This window comes from Melanerpes formicivorus, unplaced genomic scaffold (genome assembly GCF_026170545.1).
Source record: "Melanerpes formicivorus ecotype bairdi unplaced genomic scaffold, bMelFor1.0.p_v2 SCAF_66, whole genome shotgun sequence".
Taxonomy (NCBI): Eukaryota; Metazoa; Chordata; class Aves; order Piciformes; family Picidae; genus Melanerpes; species Melanerpes formicivorus.
The window spans coordinates 2,851,893-2,875,133 of NW_027142418.1; the positions used below are offsets into that span (position 1 = coordinate 2,851,893).

The 23,241-nt window shown below is 48.2% G+C and overlaps 1 protein-coding gene across 2 annotated transcripts in view; it reads left to right on the top strand.

Moving 5' to 3' along the window:
* The first annotated feature begins 15,266 nt into the window (after positions 1-15,266).
* RAF1 (Raf-1 proto-oncogene, serine/threonine kinase) overlaps positions 15,267-23,241 on the top strand; it is a 101,983-nt gene continuing 94,008 nt past the window's right edge. For both annotated transcript variants that reach the window (XM_068162655.1, XM_068162656.1), the window contains exon 1: positions 15,267-15,430. The gene's annotated coding sequence lies outside the window, so the exon portion shown is untranslated. The remainder of the gene's footprint in view (positions 15,431-23,241) is intronic.

Genomic DNA, 23,241 nt, shown 5'->3' on the forward strand with positions numbered 1-23,241 from the left:
CTGTTGGGCAAGGAAGTAGAAATGTGTGTGTTTTAGCTTTACTGTAGCTTTGCAATTAGCAGAAGGCAATCTCTTATTAGTGGCATAGCCTCATCAAGATCATCTGCAGATGTATGTTCCTCCTCCATCATCCAGATGTATGTTCCTCTGGCTCAGCAAGGACTTTGCAAAATCCCCACTCTATCCATACTGGATCCTTCTGAGTGGAAGATATTTTTCTGTTGCTATTTGGACTTGGGCAGGCTTGAAAGGCGTGCCCAAACAACCTCATGAAATTCAACAGGGCCAAGTACAAGGTCCTACACCTGGGCCAGGGCAAACCCAAGCACAAATGCAGGCTGGGCAGAGAATGTCTTGAGGAGAAGGACTTGGGGGTGTCAGCTGATGAAAAACCCAACATGTGCCAGCAATGGTTGCGGGCAGCCCAGCAGGCAGCTGTGTGCTGGGCTGCATCCAAAGCAGGGAGAGCAGCAGCACAGGGAGGGGATTCTGCCCCTCTGCTCTGCTGAGACCCCACCTGCAGCCCTGCCTCCAGTTCTGGTGCCCTTAGCACAAGAAAGGCATTGAACTGTTGGCGTGTGTCCAGAGGAGGCCATGAAGATGATCAGGGGGGCTGGAAAACACCCCCTATGGAGACAGGCTGAGAGAGCTGTGGTTGTTCAGCATAGAGAGAAGGCTCCAGGGAGACCTTGGAGCAGCCTCCCCTCCTGAAGGGGGGCTACAAGAAAGCTGTGAAGGCACTTTTTACAGAGGCTCCTAGTGATAGGATGAGGAGCAATGGGTTTGAGCTGTATGAGGGGAGATCTGGACCTGAGATTAGGAAGAAATTCTTTACAGTGCCCCTTGTTCTGTCACTGAAAAGAGTCTGGCCCCATCCTTTTGTCTGCTGCCCTTTAGCCCTTGCTGAGCATTGATCAGATCCCCTCTCAGGCGCTCTTGTCCAGGCTTAACAGCCCCAGGGCTCTCAGGGCTCTCAGCCTTTCCTCCTGTCAGAGAGCTCCAGGCCCCTCAGCATCTTTGCCTGGACTCCCTCCAGTCAGTGGAGTTTAATGATGTTGGAATGATGATCTTCATATTTGTACCTCAAATTGTTCCCTGGAAGGTTTCTCAGCATCTCCCTCTGTACAGGATCCCCTGTCTCCCGGGAATGAGTTCAAAGGCAGCTAACACAATGCAGGGGCTGGAAGCTTCCTCGGTTTCAGACCCTGGCTGCCTCTGTCCTAGGTCACTTCTCGGCCAGATGCAGAACTCCCACTGGCAAGGGGAGGAAAAAAGCTCAAAGGCTGTTAATAAATGAAGGGGGGGAAAAAATTAAGATATGTAACTCTTGCTTTTGGGACAAACTGCACATAAATAGCTCCAAAATAAACCAGGGCAATATTTGTCACTCTCTCCATGACAGCCTCAGCACACCCAGGCAGTGCTGGTAGCCAGTTTAACACCTTTGCTGCTTTTGTTTCTAGCTTTAATAAATACATTCCTCTTGGGTCAAAGCTCTCCATACTTAGCTCTAGATCAAAGGCCAACTTGCTTTTTGTGAAAGACCAGGGGAAATGAGTTTTCAGCTGTGAATTATTCAAAAGTGGGAGTAGGAAGCATGGAGAGTTTAATGTTGTGATAAAAAATATCGCCCTCTGGTTAATAAAAATTTCTCATCGGCTTCAGACATCCTTTCAGAAGCCTGCTTGGACTGAGGAAAATCAGCTCTCAAGTGACTCTCTATTCACCCTGACTAGTTAAAGTTGCTTTGGGAGACTTAGAATCATACAATTGTTAGGGTTGGAAGAGACCTCAAGGATCATCCAGTTCCAACCCCCCTGCCATGGGCAGGGACACCTCACACTACAGCAGGTTGCTCACAGCCACATCCAGCCTGGCTGCAAAAACCTTTGGGACTGAGGCTTCCACCACCTCCCTGGGCAACCTGTGCCAGTGTCTCACCACCCTCCTGGGGAAGAACTTCTTCCTGACATCAATCTGAATCTACCCATTTCTAGTTTTGCTCCATTCCCCCCAGTCCTATCATTACCTGACCTGTTTGCTTTGTCACAGCTGTTCCTTCAACCTGCATGCCAATAATTGACCTGAGAAGCAACCAGCTCCTTTTGTTTTTAAATCCCAAACAGATTTCCCAAGATCAGGTGGTGATGTCACACAGTCCCCTGCAATGTTCAAATATTACCATGAGAAATGTGTTCTTGTATCTGGCCAAGGACCACTTCTGGATATTGCTCAAGAGTATCTTAAACAAGCAAACAAACAAACAAACCCACATCCAACTTTCTGGTTCAAGTATTTTCCTTAATGAAGTTCAGGAGATCCTGCAACCTGTGCCAGCATCTCACCACCCTCATGGGGAAAAACTTCTTCCTTGCTGTGGTGGTTTGAGCCTTAACTGGGGCTTAAAAGCTTAAGAGAGAAAAAAAGGGAGGGGAGCAAATCCACCAAGAAATGATTTGGGTTCAGCTTGGAAGTAGAGAGGCAAAGAAATTTTCTTTAAACAGCATATGTGTGTGTGTATATATATCTATGTATATATGTAACAGTGACAGGCAGGGTTCACAAGGGTAAGGAACAAGGATGGATGGGAAAAGGAAAAGAAATATGAGATACAGAATCAGTCCTTTGCAAAGTGTGGAAGCAGCAGGGAGGACCACGTGGTGGGGAAGCAGCAAGCCAGCAGCAACTCTCTTTCGTCCCTGAGAAGGAGAAGAAAGAGAGAGAGCACTGGCTGCACTGTCCTCCCTTTTATACCCCAGCTGGACAAGATGGGGGGGAGTGGAACAGACCAAGCCAGTTTCCCAGGAAGGAAAACACCCTCCAGGGAGGGCAAAAACTCTCACAAGCCCTCCCAGGCTGTTTTCAGGATGGGCATAGCCCACCACACTGGCTTTCTTGGTTTGGGTGCCAATGTGCCACAAAGAGTTTGAGGACCAGATTCCAGAGTCAGCACCCCTGCACTGAGCTTGTCTGCACAGAAGAGAATCTGGAGGCACAAACCAAATAGCTCCTTCCTCAAGATGGTGCAAAAGTTCTCCCATCTGAGTGTCTCTGCAGTTACATAAAGAAGGGATGGGAGAAATACGAATGCCCCCTAAACCAGACAAGACTGAGCATGTAAAAATGGGTAATGTTCTAAAGGTCACATTGCTCTCCTGCTAACTTGGCTCTGGCTGTGCAGGATAAAACCTCAGCAGTTACTGCTATTTGCTCTTTGCATATGCCATGAAGTACACAGGATGTGGAAGGTGGAAGACTCAGAGATGCAGGAACACCTCTAAGTTACAGAGTTTTCTGGTTTAACACCAGACTGAAGTTAAAAATTCAGATCTGGCTTGGTAGTTGCTCTCAGCACTTTGCAGTGATGAATTCTCTCTTCTGGATACTTGGCTGAAGACACAGAACTCCTACAGATGGTAGGAGATGATGGGCCTGAGTCAGCAGCATGCCTTTGGCCTTGCTGCACAGGCTGGCTGCAGAGCAGAAAAATATGCAAAGCAGATAGAATCACAGAGTCATTTTGGTTGGAAAAGACCTTTCAGATCGTCCAGTCCAACCATTAACCCAGCACTGCCAGCTCACCACTAAACCATGGCCCTCAGCACCACAGCTACATGGCTTTGAAACCCCTCCAGGGATGGGGACTCTACCACTGCCCTGGGCAGCCTGTTCCAGTGCTTGGCAACCCTGTTAGGGAAGAAATTGTTCCTCACATCGAAGCTAATCCTCCCCTGGGGCAACTCAAGTTTCCTCTTGTCCTGTCACTTGTTATTTGGGACAAGAGGCCAACACCCACCCACCTCCAACCTCCTTTCAGGGAGTCATTGAGAGCCTCAGCCTCTTGTTCTTCAGGCTAAGGTCAGTGTCTTTTACCATATATAAGCAAGAGCTCTGTTATCTCAGGGGTAGGTGGAATTTAGACCCAGTCTGAAATAGCCAGAACTATTTAGTCAATATGAGGAGTCATAGCAGAAGACCTCCTGTAGCCACCTATGAAGGAGAGGTTCCATCCTTCGTGCTGCAGGTAGCTGTGCCTTTAAAGGCGCTGACATTCACTTCACCTCCCTGGAATGCAGTGTCAGATAACCAGAGCTCTGCTGAACAATAGCTAGAGAGCTGACAGCCTTCCAGAGCAGCCGGCAAGGTTTGCGTTGGGCATTTTCCCTAAGGTCCTGTGAAAAGGAACACCCCGAGCTGAGCAAAAGCAAGCAAAAATCACTGCCCTCGGTCATGGGGACAGCAAACAGGGCGAGAGCGGGTGACAGGCTCAGTGCCAGTGCAGTTCTGATCTTCAAAGTGACTCTAGCAGTGACATTAGGGAGGACTGCTTCAATCTGTCCTTTGTTCATTTTCTAAACACGTTTTTGCTTGATCTGCCAAGTCTGCCTGTTCCCCAGAGGGGCTGAAGTGGAGCAGGGTTCCTCCTGATTCACGTTTCATAAACAGCCCCTGAGGATGTGCAAGTGACACTCATTTAACCCTTCCTGTGATGGAAAGTCTTAGCTCTTTGCACGGCTGAGCACTCAGGCATCTGTTCCCGAGGTACCTTTTCATCCATCTGAAGAACTTGGGGGTCGGGATGACTTAGCTGAAAGCCTGCAGAGAGATTCCAAGTCAGACCAGAAGATGTGTTTTGCAGTTACCATCACCACTGGAAATACTAAGCTGGCACTAGAATAAAACAATCTAAGCATTAAAAAATGATCAACAGGGTTTTCCCATCACAAGTTGGTTTTCTGCTCTGTTCTTCTTCCAGCTTAGAGAAAGCTCACTCTTATTTCTTCCATTGTTTTCCAAGATCTTCAGCTTTTGGTATGGTTAAATAGCAAGGAATGACCAAACAAAGTTCAAGCTGATGTTCATCTGAACTCAAATGCTGCTTTTATTATCTTGCAGAAAGTTTTGGTGGGTTTTTTTTGGGGAGGGGGAGGAAAGGGAGGGATAGAAAAAAAAGTTCTCACAGAAAGCAGAGCCAAATGGTCGTCTCAGATTAGAAGCTTTGAAAGCAATTGAGGGAAAGTATCTCCTGATGCACAGAATCAAGCCAGTTACCACCAGCCAGTCTAAGAGAAGCACAGGATCACCGAACAGTTTGGCTTGGAAAGGACCTTGAAGATCATCTAGTTCCAACCTCTGGCCAAGTCTAAGAGAACCACAGAAGCTGAACTCAAAAGCTGCAGAAAAGTTCCTTGTCTCATTTGGATTCTCCTCTTACAGTGGCTGCACAGCCCACCCACACCAGTTTTCCATCTCTGAGAGGCTTCACTTTCCACCTTCTGCTGTCTTTAAGGACAGTGCTGGGCAAGATACAGATCCTTGTTAGAGTCATGCTGAAAAATAGAGGGGCTGTGGCTTTGTACCCAACTCTCTGGCTATGAATCTGTGTGAGAAGCACTGTGCTGAGATGTCAGTGGTGGCCCTGACGGCCTTACTATGCAAGCAAGAGTCTGTCTGTGGTTGTAGTTAGAATATGTGACTGCAAAAAATAAAGTTCTTATTGTAACTAAATAGTTAAGTCATAGAATGGGTTGGGTTGGAAGGGACTTTGAAGACCATCTTGCTCCAACCCCCCTGCCATGGGCAGGAACACCTCCCACTAGCCCAGGCTGCTCAAGGCCTCATCCAACCTGGCCTTGAACACCTCCACAGACTGAGCATCCATGACCTCCCTGCACAACCTGTTCTGCTGTCCCTGCACCACCCTTACTGCTAAGAATTTCTGCCTCTTCTTCAGTCTAAATCTTTCCTCTTCCAGCTCAAAGCCTTTGCCCCTTGTCCTATCACTACAAATCTTTGTAAGAAGTCCCTTTTCATCTTTCTTGTAGCCCCCTTCAGGTCCTGGAAGGCTGCTCTGAGGTCTCCCTGCAGCCTTCTCGTCTGCAGGCTGAACAGCCCAGCTGTCCCAGCTTGTCCCCATAGGGGAGATTCTCCAGCCCTCTGATAATCTTCACGGCCTCCTCATGGTCTCACCAGAGCAGAGTAGAGGGACAAAATCCCCTCCCTTGTCCTGTTGGTCACACTGCTTTTGATGTAGCCCAGGGTAGAAAAAAATGTAACTGGTATCTTAATTTGGCCTAGAGTTCCTATAATCTCACTCTCTTTGTAGAGAGGGAAACTAGATTGAGCAACAGAACTTCCTACCTGTGGAGGTTCACCTTTGCACAGTTCTGTTTGGTTTGCAAATAACATATGATACATACATCTACATGTTAAGTTTTATACCTCTGAAAGAACCAAAAAAAGAAGTTGGGTTTATTTACTTGATTTTTATTGCTGGGTTTGCCTCTTCCTAAAATTAGGGTGCTGAATCCAGCCTCCCTCACAAAGAAAGCTGCCTTTCTTCAAGAGGCTTCTGTAGCCCTCTGTACAGATTAGAGAGAGCCCCATCAGGAGTCAGCCTCCACTGGGAGAGAAACTCAAGCCCTTGCTCCCAGCTGATAACAGGAGCACATGGAGCCCTGGGGCTCCTCCCACCCCACCACATAAAAGAAGGCACTGAACATCAAGGATCCAGTTTCAACCACAAAGCAATCCTTATCAACACCCAGCAGTGTCTTTGTTCTCATCCTGGCTCTTGACCTGTAGCACAAGGGTAAATATGCTTTAAGGTTGATTTCCCACCTATGTCTATTGCCTGGGAAAAGTAAGAATGAACAGCCATGGAAGTCTAAAGGCCTTGTTTCAACCATTTCAGTTGAAATCCTGGCCTGATTTAAGTATTTATACCTCTCTTTATGCAGTGCTGCCTTTCATGAAGCTTCTGTTTCACAGTGTCACAGCACCTTAGAGGTTGCAAGAGACCTCCAGAGATCATCAAGTCCAACCCACCTGCCAGAGCAGGAGCACCCAGGGTATTCTGCACAGGAATGCATCCAGGTGGCTTTTGAATGTCTCCAGAGAAGGAGACTCCACAACCTCTCTGGGCAGCCTGCTCCAGGGCTCTGTCACCCTCACTGTGAAGAAGTTTCTCCTCATGTTGAGCTGAAACCTTCTGTCGTCAAGTCTGTATCCATTGGGGTCATGGGGTCTGTGTTGATAGGTTGGACTCGATGATCCTTGAGGTCCTTTCCAACCTAAGTTTTACTGTGATACTGTGATACTGTGATTGTTCCTTGTCTTACTACTGTGCACCACTGAAAAGAGCTTGACCCCCTCCACTTGACACCCACCCCTCAGATATTGATAGGCATTGATCAGATCCCCTCTCAGTTTTCTCCTCTCCAGACTAACCAGCCCCAGGGCTCTCAGTCTCTCTTCACAGGGGAGATGCTCAAGTCCCCCAGGCATCCTCATGGCTCTCCCTTGGACTTTCTCCAGCAGGTCTCTGTCTCTCTTGAATTAGGGAGCCCCAAACTGGACACAGTATTGCAGGTGTGGTCTTAGCAGGGCAGAGTAGAACAGAAGAAGAACCTCCCTAGCCCTGCTGGCCGCACTTTTCTTGATGCCCCCCAGGGCACCATTGGCTCTCTTGGCCACAGGGGCACATTGCTGTCCCACACAGAACTTGCTGCCCACCAGCTCTCCAAGGTCTTTCTCCATGGAGCTGCTTTCCAGCAGGGCAGCCCCTAACCTGTCCTAGTGCCTGCTGTTATTCCTCCCCAGATGCAGGACTCTGCACTTGTCCATAGTGAACTTCATGAGGTTTGTTTAAAAGGTCCTCTAATAGTAAGATTTTAAATCTGCCACAGCAAGCATACTTTTGTCAAAATCCTAGCTAGCTGTTTGTCTTCACTGCTGTTCCATGCTCTTGGCACGATGTGTTGCCCATGCTGATAGCATCACATCCAATATTATATTATTTGATTATGCTATTAATGGCTTCACAGAGAATTCAGCCATGGCTACATGATGGTGGAGGTCTGAGACTAAAATCCAGGATTAGTATCATAGTATCAGTCAGGGTTGGAAGGGACCACAAGGATCATCTAGTTCCAACCCCCCTGCCATGGGCAGGGACACCCCACACTAGATCAGGCTGCCCAGAGCCTCATCCAGCCTGGGCTTAAACACCTCCAGGGATGGGGCCCCAACCACCTCCCTGGACAATCCATTCCAGGGCTTCACCAGGGATTCTCTCCCATAAATCTGCATCTTAACTCAGCTGCAACTGCTAACTTGGAGGACTCTGGCATACTCTCCTTGGTTCTGCCTCTTTTGAGATGCTGGATTGCTCTTTATGAATGGATGGCTCTTTATGAAGCCCCATGCTGTAGTGCTTTGTGCTGCACCAAAGAGTGACCTGTGCCAGGAATGGTGTGGCCAGCAGGAGTTGGGAAGTGGTCATGCCCCTGTACACCTTGAGTACTGGGTTTGGTTTTTGGGACCCTCATTACAAGAAAAATGTTGAGGGCTTGGAGAATGGCAACAAAGCTGGGGAAGGGTATGGACAACAGGGCTGGTGAGGAGGGGCTGAGGGAAATGGGGTTTTTTAGCCTGGAAAAGAGGAGGCTGTGGGGAGACCTCATTGCTCTCTACAGCTCCCTGAAATGAGGTTGCAGTGTTGTGGGAGTTGGTCTCTTCTCCCTAATACCAGGTGACAGAACAAGAGGAAATGGCCTGAAATTGTGCCAGGGGAGGTTTAGGTTGGAGATTAGAAACAATTTATTTGCTGCAGGAGTGTTCAGGCATTGGAGCAGGCTGCCCAGGGAGGTGGTGGAGTCCCCATCCCTGGAGGTGTTCAAGAAACCCCACCTGGAGTACTGTCTCCAGTTCTGGAGCCCCTATTACAAGAGGGATCTGGAGGTGCTGGAAGGTGTCCAGAGAAGGGCCACGAGGATGAGCAGAGGGCTGGAGCACCTCTCCTATGAGGACAGACTGAAGGAGTTGGAGCTGTTCAGTCTGCAGAAGAGAAGGCTCCCAGGTGACCTAATTGTGGCCTTCCAGTATCTGAAGGGAGCCTACAGGAAGGCTGGGGAGGGACTTCTCAGGATCTCAGGACTAGGGGGAATGGAATGAAGCTGGGGGTGGGGAGATTCAGGCTGCATGTGAGGGGGAAGTTCTTCCCCATGAGAGTGGTGAAGCCCTGGAATGGGTTGTCCAGGGAGGTGGTTGAGGCCCTGTCCCTGGAGGTGTTTAAGCCCAGGCTGGCTGAGGCTCTGGCCAGGCTGATGTAGTGTGAGGTGTCCCTGCCCATGGCAGGGGGGTTGGAACTAGCTGATCCTTGTGGTCCCTTTCAGCCCTGACAGATACTATGATACTAAACAGTGTGGTCATGGCACTTTGGGACATGGTTTAGTGGCCATGGTGGTGTTCAGCTGATGGTTGGACTTGATGATCTTAGAGTTTTTTCCAACCCAAACAATTCCATGATTCTGTGATACTGTGAATTCATTGCACTCCAGCTCCCCAGAATTATCAGAATCAGCAGAAATCCTCTGGTCATTGCTTCTGTGAGGTAACCACAACAAAAGATTTCTTTTTCTCCAAAATGCTGCTATTTCAGCATTGCCTTAGGCTGTCATTGTTAGACTCAGCCCTGGGCCAGATGCACAAAAGATCTAGTTTGCTCTTTAGTAATATCATGTGGCTGTTCTCTTCTAAGAAAGAGAGAGGCTGCTGAGTACTTCAAAATGATGTAATGGTCATGTGGGAGTTCACTCTCCTGCTCAGATCTGCTTCCTAGTTCTCAGTCTCTCCATCTGTGAAGCAATAGGTATTACATAGAGATTTCAAGGGTGTTGAGAACCTGCGTAAGAAAGGCAAAGAGTGTGGTCACTATTGCATCATCTCAGAGTGTCAAAGTCACCAGGCACAGTAATTTCTGTGAGAACCCCTGGAGTTTGTTATAGTGGTTTTCCTTTGGATTAACACACCAGAATGAGGACCTAAGGCATAGTTTAGTCAGTAAGGAGAATTCAGTTAAGTCTACCAGAAGAGTGATGTAAAAAGAGACCAGATAGAGTAGAATTGTAGAATTGCCTGGTTGGAAAAGTCCTTAAGATCACAGAGTCCAACCATAACCTAACATAGAATCACAGAATCATAGAATCACAGAGTCATAGAATCATAGAATCATAGAATCACAGAATCATAGAATCACAGAGTCAGAGAATCATAGAATCACAGAATCACAGTCATAGAATCAGAGAATCATAGAATCACAGAATCACAGAATCATAGAATCACAGAATCATAGAATCACAGAGTCATAGAATCATAGAATCACAGAGTCATAGAATCACAGAATCACAGAATCATAGAATCACAGAGTCATAGAATCACAGAATCATAGAATCACAGAATCATAGAATCACAGAGTCATAGAATCATAGAATCATAGAATCATAGAATCATAGAATCATAGAATCACAGAATCATAGAATCACAGAATAATAGAATCACAGAATCACAGAATCATAGAGTCATAGAATCACAGAATCATAGAATAACAGAATGGTTTGGGTTGGAAAAGACCTCCAAAGCTCATCTAGTCCACCCCCCCTGCAGAGAGCAGGGACATCCTCCATCAGACCATCTTGCCCAGAGCCCTGTTGAGCCTCACCTTGAATATCTCCAGGGATGGGGCCTCAACCACCTCCCTGGGCAACCTGTTCAGCGTTCCAGCACCCTCATGGTAAAGAACATGGCTTTTGCCATGTCCAAAGTAAGAAAGAATAACCCAGAGTAGTACAGAGCAATGTGCCTGTGAGGAACATGTCAGGGTAGGTAGGAAGCAATCTTTCTTTGGAGATTAGTTGAACAGAAACTGTTTATTAGTGGCAGCTCCACAGCACACAGGTTGGGGGTTTGCATAAAATATACTTGCATTTGAGAATAAAACAGAGGAATTTGTGTTTACCCTAATGCACAGGACTCACTGTCTGCTTTGCAAATATTTACATGTCAGGAGCTTAAGGCTTCTTGGGTGTCCTGCTCTCATGGACTCCCTCCTCAATCTTTCTTGGTGACAGAAAGGCAAAAAGTCAATGTGTCATGACCAGTAACTCAGTCCTTGCTCTTAAGTCATCTAAGCAGCACTCCATTTTCTTCTCATAACTGCCTTAGGCTGCCACGTAGGCTTCCTAGAATATCTGGCTGCATCTCCTGCCCAGCACAGACAGTTCTGCACCATCCATCCCAGAAAGCACACTGCTGTGTGCATTCAAACATGCACTGCCCTGAAAACCACTTTTAGCAAGGCAACTTATTAATTAGGACACAAGCTGGAACCCCGGAGGTACCATCTGAACATAAGAAAATAGATAAGGAAAGAGGGTGCTGGAGCCCTGGAGCAGGCTGCCCAGGCAGGTTGTGGAGTTCCCTTCTCGGGAGAGATTCCAAAGCCACCTGGACGTGAGCCTGTACAACATGATGTAGGCAAACCTGCTTTAGCAGGGGGTTGGACTGGATGATCTACAGTGGTCCTTTCCAACCCCCCCATGCTGGGAGTCTGTAAATTTGCACCCCAGAATGGTACTTTGGGTCTCAGCATTGTAAGGGCTTGTATCGTGGCCATGCTTGCTTCTCATGGAGGATTATGCCCAAGCAGAGAAAAGCCTGTGCTGTATGGCAGCACATCTGCATGGCAATGCTAATGACATCTGTGCTGGGTTGAGGCAGCCCCCTTCCCCACCCCTGGCAACAATAAACACTCAGACAAATGGATTGCAAAAGTGATGGAAAGTTTAAATAGAAAGCAGTGAACTTTTACAGAAAAGCAAAAGCACAGTGACAAAGAAAGATCCCAAAGCAGACCCAGAGAGATCCCATCCCTACCTGAGGGTACACCCGAGACCCCCAGGGCTCCTTCTTCCCCCTCCCATTGCTAGGCTAGTCTCAGCTGGCCAGATCTGAGACTGCCCATCCCCCCATGGCCTTGGGCCTAGCCAGGCCCAAAGCCAGGAGACGTCTCCCCAGTTACTGGCTGACGGAGGAGGGAGGAAAGAGATAGTGCTAGCCTCCGCACTGCATCTTATAGTGGTGCAAAGGATTGTGGTATGAAATACTACATAATTTCCTGTGTCCACCCCTGGGCTGGACTTCTGGACACAGGAAGTAAACACTGCAGGGGGGCACTCAGCTCAAACTGTAACAACATCTTGGCTTATGGTAACCTCAGGAGCCTCACTGGTGGTAGATAGTCCATGGCTGCTTCCAGTTCCTCAGAGACCAGCCCACTCTCAGCTCAAGGACTCTCTGCCTTGAGCCCCCTCTCCAAGCCCCATGCTCCAAGCAGAGAGCCTCCTGAATCAGCTTTAATACTTTTGAGAACTCTGGCAACTGCTGTGTCAGCTCACGCTCTCTGACATCATCTGTGTACATCCCAAATGTCAGAGACCAGGAAAACACAGAGAGCAGACCAGAAACTCCCTTAACAAATCTGCATCACTGTTCTACTAATTAAAAAAGAAATCATTGAAAAAGGGCAAGTCACAGCAAATTGGCAAGGGACAAACTGCAAGAATCTTTGACTCTTCTTTAAGCCATGATTGCCACAGAGCAATCACAGAAAACATCTGGTTGGAAGAGACCTCAGAGATCACCCAGTCCAGCCTTCAACCCACTTTAGGGTCAGCACTAGACCAATGTCCCTAAGCCCCAGGTCCACACACTGCTTAAACACCTCCAGGGATGGTGACTGCCCTGAGCAGACCATTCCAGTGCTTGAGAACTCTTTCAGTAAAGAAGTATTTCTTAGCATCCAGCCTGAACCTCCCCTAATGCAACTGGGAACCATTTCCTCTGCTCCTGTTGCTTGCCACCAAAGAGAAGGGGCTGCCCCTCCTCACTCCAACCTCCCTTCAGGTAGCTGTAGAGAACAATGAGGTCTCTCTCAGCCTCCTCTTCTTCAGATGCAACATCCACAGCTCCCTCAGCCCCTCCTCGTAGCCCAGGGGCTCCAGGCCCTTCTCCAGCCTCATTGCCTTTCTCTGGACAAGCTCCAGCCCCTCAATGTCCTTCCTGGAGTGAGGGGCCCAGAGCTGAACACAACACTGGAGGTGTGACCTCAGCAGTGCTGAGCACAGAGAGATGGTCACCTCCTGTCCCTGCTGCCCACCCTGTTTCTAACACAAGACAGGATGTCATTGGCTTTCTTGGCCACCTGAGCACTGCTGACTCATATTTGACTGTCAACCAATACCCCCAGGTCCCTCTCAGAGTCACAGCTTTCCAACCACACCTCCCCAAGTCTGCAGCTTACCATGGGCTTGTTGTGACCCAGGTGGAGGACCTGGTTCACAATAAGAAGGATCTGAAGCACTTCCCAGAAGGTGTATCAGGCTGTTAACCAGCAGCAGGAAGTGAAAGCTAAGTCACCCCCAAGCCCTGCTGCTCTCTGTCCATTCTCCACGCAGCCTGGATTTGTGCTTTCTGGTTTTCATGATTTGTACTCTTTCTTGGCAGCAAGCAGTGAAGCTTGCCCAAACATAGACAAATAACCAGGTTAAGTGTGAGGGCAGGAGCTGAGCATTTATCAGCGAGCTACATGAACTTTACTCCCTGGAGGCTCCAGGAGGAGCAGTGGTTTAGTGAGCAGCATGTGGGATGGGCAGTCAGAACACTGGGCTCAGCTGCTGACTCATCACGTCACCTTTGGGAAATAACTGCCTCCATCCACTTGCTTTTCCTTCAGTGGAGCTGTCACATTCCACTGCAGAGACACTCTTTCCCATAGCTACAGATCCTAGGATGGTGAGGATGATGTGGTGGGTTGAAATTCCACCCCCCTCCCCAACATTAACTCTGCCAGCCCAGCTCAGTTGGAAGCAAATGCAAGCCGTATTTACAGGCAAAACCATAATCTACAATGGAATGCAATGAATATGTACAAAACACACAGGATTTACAGTATTTACAGATATTTACAAGTAATAAACAGCACAAGGACCCCCCCTGGTCAAAGACCAGGGGAAGCTACTAGCTTCTCCCTCTCTGCCTTCCCCTACCCTCTGTACAAAAGAAGGGAGAAAGGACCAGAGGAATGTTAATACCAAAACAATGCAGCCAAGGTCAAGCAGAAGCAAGTCAGGATCTCTCCAGAGCAAAGAAAAGAGAAGAGAGAAATTGTTTTGGTACAAGCAGTTTAAGTTCCTTGTCTCTTCAATACAACTGTTTAGAATCATCTTTATTTCCCTTTTAACACCCAATAGTGATTCATTTACCTTTTGCTGCTTTTCTCTTCAAGAGCTGTGAAAACTTTTAAAGGCATAGCCTAAAACTACCACATTGCTCATTGCAATTTCTCAAGCCTTCATTTTGCCCTTTGCTACATGAAGAAAGGGCCAGAAGTGACAGAGAATGTAAAAATCTGGGCAAGATAATTCGGCTCCTTTGTACCAGAGACCAGGTTGGTTCCTGCTGCACACTGTGGGTGATCAAGGTAACAACCTGACACCTCCACACCAAAGGGTGGCTGGGGAAAGAGTGGCCCTTACTCCTAAACAGAGCTGGTAGCTGCAATTGTGTGTCAACCAAACCATCATCCCCTGGGAAATCCGAGCTGGGAGGAGATTATTGTCAGCAGAGACCTGCTGCCAAGCAGCCTATTCTTGTTTATCCTTCTGAAATCAACCTTGCTGAGACAGCCCCTTCTGAACCATGGAATCATAGAATGGTGGGGGTTGGAAGTGACCTCTGAAGATCAATGAGTCCAACCCCCCCTGCCAGAGCAGGATCACCTAGGGCAGGTCACTCAGGAACATGTCCAGGTCCAGGGCCTTGAAAGTCTCCAGAGGAGGAGTCCCCAGAAGCTCTATGCAGGCAGCCTGTTGCTGGGTTCCATCCCTGCTCTCGCTGTAGGAAGTCAGGTCACACAAACCTGTTGTGTATCTTTGATTTCTATTTACTTGCCCCTAACCTTCCCCCATGAGCTGTCCTTGCCTCTTTTCCCAAGCTCTGCTGGAGGGTAAATAGAGGGTTCAGACTGTTTGGTTTTGAGCAGTGCCAAGGTCTGCGCTCTGGGCAGCATGCTGAGCGTGGCTGCAATTCCTGGCTTGCAGGGACTTGGGATCCAGTTACATTTGCTGGCGTCAAGCAGGCTCTGCAGACCACTCTGAAATGCTGAATCTAAAAATAAAAGAGAGAAAAAGTAGGAAACCAAAGGGAGCTGGGCATTAAAATCCCGGGAAAACTGGAGAAAAGTTTGTAAGAGGCACTTGGGCAGCCCCAGGGTAAAGCACAAAAGCACTGGAGCACTCTGAACCAAGCCTAGGGCTTTGCCCTTTTTTAGCTCTGCCACCCTGTGACGCTGGAGAGCTCAGCCTGTGGGTTCAGGTATTTCTGCTAACAGAAAGAACGTGGGACAGCCTTTTGGGAAGGCAAATCATCCCGACTGTCTCAGCCTCCTGCCTCTGCTCTCCCCAGGAACCGTTAGTCCAGGCTTGGGTTTGCACCAGGGTCCCAGCTCAGCTTTTGGATTTCTTCTTCGGATCGAACCCCTGCAGATGGTGCCAGCAGGCTTGCTGGGGGCAGGAAGAGGCTTCAGGCTCTGGTGAGTCTCAGAAGGGACAAAGGTGGGGAGGAATAGGGTTTTAAGAGCTTGCACAGTGCTTTTAGTTGTACAGTGACATATGGAAGATTAGTCAGCCTGTGAATCCAGGCTAAAGGGTCACGATTAAATACTTGCTGGACCTGCTTCACAAGGTTAAATTAATTAGTCTGAGATCAGATAGAAAAGCTCCAAGTGCTGTTTCTAAGGGGCATTTTATGACTCTCTTCTAAAGAATCTGGTAGGAATTCCCTCATTTTCTGAGCAGCAGTCTTTGCAATTGTCTTTTCCTCTGCAAGTATTGAAGCAGCACAAGAATTAAGTTTTGCCAAGTCCGAATGTGCACTTCCAGTGCAGCATTTGCCCTTCCCTGACCAGTTTAGGGTTTCAGACTGCCTGTGCCTGATTATTTGAAAAGAATTCTTTCTAGATTTAATCGAGGTCTGTTTGCAGGAGACTTTGTTTCTCCCTCCTTTGTGATGCTTTGAAATGAAAGCCACGATGACTGGTGAAGCTGAGGTTGAAAAGTAGATGTGTGTTTGCATAACAATGGCTTAATATGTACACAATACTGGAGCTCCATGGCTACCTGGCAGCAGGGTCAGAGTTTGTCTGCAGTGGCAGCTCCTTGGATGTTTGCATATAGGTCAGAAGTTTCCTAATGATGACTGAGATGATCTGTAGTATGGATTGCATTTCCCAAGTATGCCTCAGTTTAGTCAGGGGACTCATTAGCATCTGTGAGAGCCCATGGAGCTCTGCTCCTTCAGACTCAACCACAAGTTCAGCTCTGTGTAGGTCACCCTGTTTCATGGGGCTGAGATATTGCAATGTCTTCTCTACCTCTTCCTTCAGTTTCTTAATGCATTGCTGCAACAGAGCCTGTGGCATGGGGTGACACAACAGGACTCAACACCTTTCTTCCTTGGCCTTGTGTCTTTGGTTTGGTTCTTGATTTACTGTCTAAGAGGAGATTGGACGTGGCACTTGGTGCCATGGTCTAGTCATGGGGTCTGTGTTGATAGGTTGGACTCGATGATCCTCGAGGTCCTTTCCGACCTAAGTTATACTGTGATACTGTAAAGAAACCTCAAAGTGATCTCCTGCCACTGTTAATTGGATGTTCTAAACTGAATGAGCATTTTTTTGGGGGGTTCCATCTAATATCAGGTTCTTTCTAATGAAATTGTGCTAGGGGAGATTTGGGTTGGATGTTAGGATCCATTTCTTTGCTGGAAGAGTGGTCAGGCATTGGAGCAGGCTGCCCAGGGAGGTGGTGAAGTCACCATCCCTAGAGGCGTTCAAGAAACAATGTGAACACGGCACTCTGGGACATGGTTTCATGGCCATGGTGGTGTTGGGCTGATGGTTTGGCTTGGTGATCTCAGAGGGCTTTCCAACCAAAACAAGTCCAGGAGTCTATAAGGAAGAGGGATTCTGTGGATTTACATGGTGAAACAGCTTCAGATGCTCACCTGATGGTCCCATTAGGTTTTCCCCTGCTATAAATTGAAATATACAGGTCCAGATTTCTTGAGGCATGAAGAAATGTAAACTAGCAGGAGAATCTTAAAAATATTTAGACTGCATCTTTTAAATAGTTATTATAACATATGACAGGGTGCTTGGTTGCATGGGTTAGTTGATTAGGTGGTGTTGGATGATATGTTGGACCCATTTCCCTCAGCTGCTCCTCACCAGCCCTGTTCTTCAGACCCTTCCCCAGCTTTGTTGCCATTCTCTGGACCTGCTCCAGCACCTCAAGGTCCTTCTTGGAGTGAGAGGTCCAAAACCTGATGGATATGAACACAGCAATTCCTGTATAGCTTTGTGGCACATCAGGTGTGCAGCCTAACAGCTTGTTGATGGCACCTTCCAGGGAGTGGTTGTGAGGGTACAAGGGAACTGAAGACACAGCTCTGTTACCCTGCCCAACTCACCCCATTGCTGAGCCTCATTTAGGGTAACTCAAGGCAGAGTTTGTGTGAGGGGGGACTCAAAGCTATAGGGAAATAGTCAGGAGGAGGAGGCAAGAGCCAAACCCTGTGGAGCTGGGCACTTTGCCTGTATGGCAGAGGTTCATCTGCTTGCTGGTCTCTCATGACACCTCATCTAACCATTGTTTCAGCTACAGAATGAAGCCTTTCAAGCCTCCACTTAATAAGGATGAGGGAATAGGCTGAATTTATCATTAGAACAGAAAACTGTCAAACTCCTTTGAGCTTCCCTTCCCTCCCCCTCCCCCACTTGATAATCTGAGGTTTAATACAAATTGGAGCTATGTATTTGGAATTCATTTTAAGGAAATAGCAGTCATTCATGTCCTCTGATAGGAAAGGAAAATAATCCCAAGCTTTTTGATGACTGTCCACAGTTGGACAATATCTGGCAGCAGGTCAGAAGTTGCTAGAAAAGCAATAATATCCTTCTTTATCAAAGCCTGTGTCAGCCAGGACATTCAGCACACAGGAAGGTCTGGACTTTCTGCCTGATTCTTGAATTCTTCAGCTGCCTTAGAACTGTAACTTCTCTTAACTCCCTTGGTCTTGTGTGTCCCCAGGTTCTCTCCCTCTGTGTGTCCACCTTCCTGTGAAATCCTTCCTCTTACCCCTCAGTGAAAATAAGTTATTACCTGCATGGTGTGAAACCCAACCCTATCTTTTCTTACTAAAAACAGAGGCTAGGACAAAGGGTAAGGGACATGAAACACCAATTCTTCTTTTCCAAAGCAGGGAACTGAGGCAGAAGCTCACTGAGTTGCTCAAGGACACACAGTTTCCAGCAGTGGTGAGGGAACCCCAGCAGGCTGAAGATCATGGGAAGCTTTGTGTAGCACAGAGGAAGAGGCAAGAAGGCTTCTGTACCAGAAAGATCCAGTGTAACAGTAGGACAGAAGGATGTCAAAATAAACTGATGCCTAGGAGCAGCAGAAACAGTTCTGAAGGAAGGTCAAGATCAGCAAAAAAAGAAGTTGCCCAGAGAAGCTGTGGAAGTCCCTTCCCTGGAACTGTTCAAGGCCAGGCTAGAGGGGTCTTGAGTGATGTGCTCTAGTGGAAGATGTCCCTGCTCATGGTATGAGTTTGGAACTAGAGGACCTTTAATGTCCCTCCCAATTCAAACCAGTCTATGATTCTATAAGGATTGTGGAAACCTAAAAGCTGCTGAGCACAGTCCCAAATCTCTTTCAGTGTAGTGAGGAAGCCAAGTGGTAGGATTATCATTTACCTTCCTTCCTCTGTTAAAAGTCTGATGTGACATCTAGGCATTGTGTTCTGCCTTCATTGTGTGTCTCTGAAAATATGAACAGTGTTCAGGGGGCTGCTCTGGGGAACATGCAGAAGCTTCTTCAGGGGGTTGACACAGATATTTTAAGTTTCAGGGCTTCAACATTCCAGTACCTGAAGGGGGGGGGGGGGGGGGCTACAAAAAATCCAGGGAGGGTCCTTTTGACAAGGGCTTGTAGTGATAGGACAAGGGGCAATGGCTTTGAGCTGCAAGAGGGGAGATTTAGACTGGAAATTAGGAAGAAATTCTTTCCAGTGATGGTGGGGAGACACTGGAACAGGTTGCCCAGGGAGGTTGTGGATGCCCCTCTCTGGATGTGTTCAAGGTTGGATGGAACCTTGAGCAACCTGATCTAGTGGAAGGTGTCCCTGGCCATGATGGGGTTTTGTGTATGGTTTTTAAGGTCCTTTCCAACCCAAACCATTCTATGATTCTATGATCTAAACTCTCTCCACCATGAGAAAGGATGTTAGGTGCAGCCTTGGCCCCTTGCAGCCCATGTTGTTAATTCAGTTTGTGTGGGACTGTAAATGACAAGTGATGCAGCCTGTAAATACAACCAGTGGGCACCCAGCAAAGGGAACTTCATCAGTCTACAAGATGTCATTAGACACATCCTTAAGCACAGCAAACAACTCCTCAAATCTGAAGCATGTGCTTGAAAGGCTAGGCACACCACAGCTTCAAAGAAACAGCTGGGACATGCTTCACAGAGTAAAGTTTATTATTTTTCCTTCCTTGAGCAACTGATTGTTTCTATTTTATACACATGGGCACTCACCCCGACATGCAGTCACCTGGGGCAGAGACCCAGGATGGAAATGTACAACCCAAACAGTCTGTTGGCAAGCTGATCAGCAAGAGAGATCAGGATTTTATGTTTGGAGATATCTAGGGGGCTATCTGTGCCACTTGGGTGTGTAGTGTATATTATCTGTCATGTTCTCAGACAGCTTTAAAGTCTAGCTTACTATCTTTATATGCTTCATGTGACTCCATCTAGTAGTCTGTACTTTGGCTTTTGGATGTATGCAGCCACAGATGGTTCACAAAAGTCACAGAATGGTTAGGGTTGAAAGTGACCTTAAAGATCATCTAGTTCCAAGCCCCCTGCCATGGGCAGGGACATCTCCCACTAGAGCAGGTTGCTCAAAGCCTCATCCAGTCTGGTCTTAAACACTTCCAAGCCTGGAGGCACCTCAACTTCTCTGGCCTTAAACACTTTCAGCCAGGTGTTTGTTACCAGAGTTGTCCAGTACAGCCCTAGTGTCTCTGCAGGCATTCTCACTGCTGTCAGCATCAAGGCTTGGAACAGCACTGAGAACAACTTTGATGTGTTTACAGACTGTGGTATACTACCAAACTTCGATCACCAGTAAATTTGCGGATGACACCAAGCTGGGGGCAGGAGTTGATCTGCTGGAGGGTAGAGAGGCTCTGCAGAGGGACCTGGACAGGCTGGACAGATGGGCAGAGTCCAAGGGCATGAGATTGAACACATCCAAGTGCCGGGTTCTGCACATTGGCCACAACAACCCCATGCAGTGCTACAGGCTGGGGTCAGAGTGACTGGAAAGTGGCCAGGCAGAGAGGGAGCTGGGGATACTGGTTGATGGTAGGCTGAACATGAGCCTGCAGTGTGCCCAGGCAGCCAGGAGGGCCAATGGCATCCTGGCCTGCATCAAGAACGGTGTGGCCAGCAGGAGCAGGGAGGTCATTCTGCCCCTGTACACTGCACTGGTTAGGCCACACCTCGAGTCCTGTGTCCAGTTCTGGGCCCCTCAGTGTAGGAAGGAGGTTGACTTGCTGGAACGAGTCCAGAGGAGGGCAACAAAGTTGGTGAGGGGCTTGGAACACAAGCTCTATGAGGAGAGACTGAGGGAGCTGGGGCTGCTTAGCCTGGAGAAGAGGAGACTCAGGGGAGACCTTATTGCTGTCTACAACTACCTGAAGGGGGGTTGTAGCCAGGCAGAGGTTGGTCTCTTCTCCCAGGAAGCCAGCACCAGAACAAGAGGACACAGTCTCAGGCTTCGCCAGGGGAGATTCAGGCTGGAGGTCAGGAGGAAGTTTTACACAGAGAGAGTGATTGCCCATTGGAATGGGCTGCCTGGGGAGGTGGTGGAGTCACCATCACTGGAGGTGTTGAGGAGGAGACTTGACAGGGTGCTTGGTTGCATGGTTTAGTTGGTTGGGTGGTGTTGGATGATAGGTTGGACACAATGATCTTGAAGGTCTCTTCCAACCTGGTCTATTCTATTCTATTCTATTCTATTCTATTCTATTCTATTCTATTCTATTCTATTCTATTCTATTCTATTATTTGGCTAGAGAATGGTCACAGACACATCAACAACTCCAGATCTGCAGTGCTGAGTTGTCTTTGTTGACCTTGCCACTAACCTGGCCACCTCTACCTAATGCTGTAGTTTAGGCTCACGTAACCAGTACAGCACAGTTAGGACTAGCCCTCAACCGTCTGGCTCACAGCTCACTATTACTGCTTTCTGAAGTCATCAAGGAAGGTAAGCAGCAGAGTTCATTTCATGGGGTGTCCTTTCTTTTTCACCTCCTTGCAGGAGAAAGTCGAATGTGTTGTGTCTTGAGTATTATTGAGGCTGGAAAGCAGCCAGAACAGCTTCGGAGCCAAACTTCTAGGCAGTTTTCCATATCTCCACTAAAACCCAAGTCTCTAGCAAAGTTATCTAAGGAATCCAGGCTGAGGACAACAAATGAAAGAGGAATGACACAGACAGAACCTTGCTGTAAGGGGGGGGGTGGGGGGGTGGTGGAAAGAAAAGAAGTGGAGCACTTAATGATTTTGGGCAAAGTTTCCTGCACAGTTCTGTCACCACATTGTTGGTATTCCTCAGCAAAATCTGAGACACAAGCTGCAACTACAGCAGCTACCTGCAGATTCTCATTCTCTGGCAACCTGGGTAAATCACAAAGCCTTGGGGGTGTTGGTTGCTGAGCAGCTTCCCAGGAGCAACAGTGCCCTCATGCACCCCAACACCCAGCATGATGGGGGTATGAAGAGACCTCTGGAGATCATCCAGTCCAACCCTCCTGCTAAAGCAGGGGCACCCACAGCAGCTTGCCCAAGACCACAATGTCCAGGGAGGTTTGGAATCTCCCCAGACATGGAGAATCCACAACCTCTCTGGGCAGCCTGCTGCAGGCCTCCAGCACCCTCACACCAAAGAAGTTCCTCCTGCTGTTCTGATGGAATCTCCTGGGGTCCAGTTTGTGCCCATTGGCCCTTGTCTTGTCGCTGGGCATCACTGAGAGGAGTCTGGCCCCAGTCTCTTGCCCCCCTCCCTTTAACTCTTGCTGCTCTTCTCCAGGCTCAACAGCCCCAGGGCTCTCAGCTTTTCCTCCTCACAGAGATGTTCCAGGCCCCCCATCATCTTCATAGCCTCTGCTGGACTCCCTCCAGTAGTTCCCTGTCTGTTTTGAACTGGGGAGCCCCAAACTAGAGAGAGTACTTCAGATGTGGCCTCACCAGAGCAGAGCAGAGGCGGAGGAGAACCTCCCCCAGCCAGCTGGCCACACTCTTCTCAATGCACCACAGGACACCACATCCTTTGGCCACAAGAGCACATTGTTGGCTCATGGTGAACTTGTCCACCAGCACTCCCAGGTCCCTCTCCAGGGAGCTGCTTTCCAGCAGCCCCCCCCCCCCCCCCCCCCCAGCCTGTACTGGTTCAGGTGTTATTCCTCCCCATTTGCAGGACCCTTCACTTGCCCTTGTTGAGGTGCCCTCTGCCCAGCTCTCCAGCCTGTCCAGTTCAAGGTGCAGTGTCCATTGGTTGGTTTCTGAGTTCATTTTGTCCTTCAGCTGGGGAATGAATATGGTTCCTTTTTCTGTCATCAGTTGCTGCCTTCCAAGAAAGATTAGAATTTTAATTATTTTTAAGAGCTTGGCTCATGCATTGAGTATGTTTGAAATTTGGAGCAAGAGATAGACTGGAACATGACATAAGCTTCCTCTTCTTAGGAAAGCAAGCTAATCAAGATTGTTCCATGAAAATCCCCACACCCAAATGACTCTGGAAGTGCATTGTTTTTACAAACATTGCCCTATGCCAAATAACAGCCATCAGAACCCCTTTGCCCAGTGATACAGGATCAGAGACTTGTTTTGGTTGGAAAAGACCTCTGAGGTCATCAAGTCCAACCATCAACCCAACACACAATCACAGAATTGTCAGGGTTGGAAGGACCTCAAGAATCACCCAGTTCCAACCTCCCTGCCATGGGCAGGGACACCTCACACTACAGCAGGTTGCTCAGAGCTACATCTAGCTTGACCGTAAAAGCCTCCAGGGATTAGGCTTCCACCACCTCCCTGGGCAACCTGTGCCAGTGTCTCTTCACCTTCATGGGGAAGAACTTTTTCCTAATGTCTTATCTAAATCTCCCCTCCTTTAGCTTGGATCCATTCCCCCCAGTCCTATCACTACCCCACACCTTAAAAAGTCCCTCCCCAGCTTTCTTGTAGCCCCCTTCAGATACTGGAAGGCCACAAT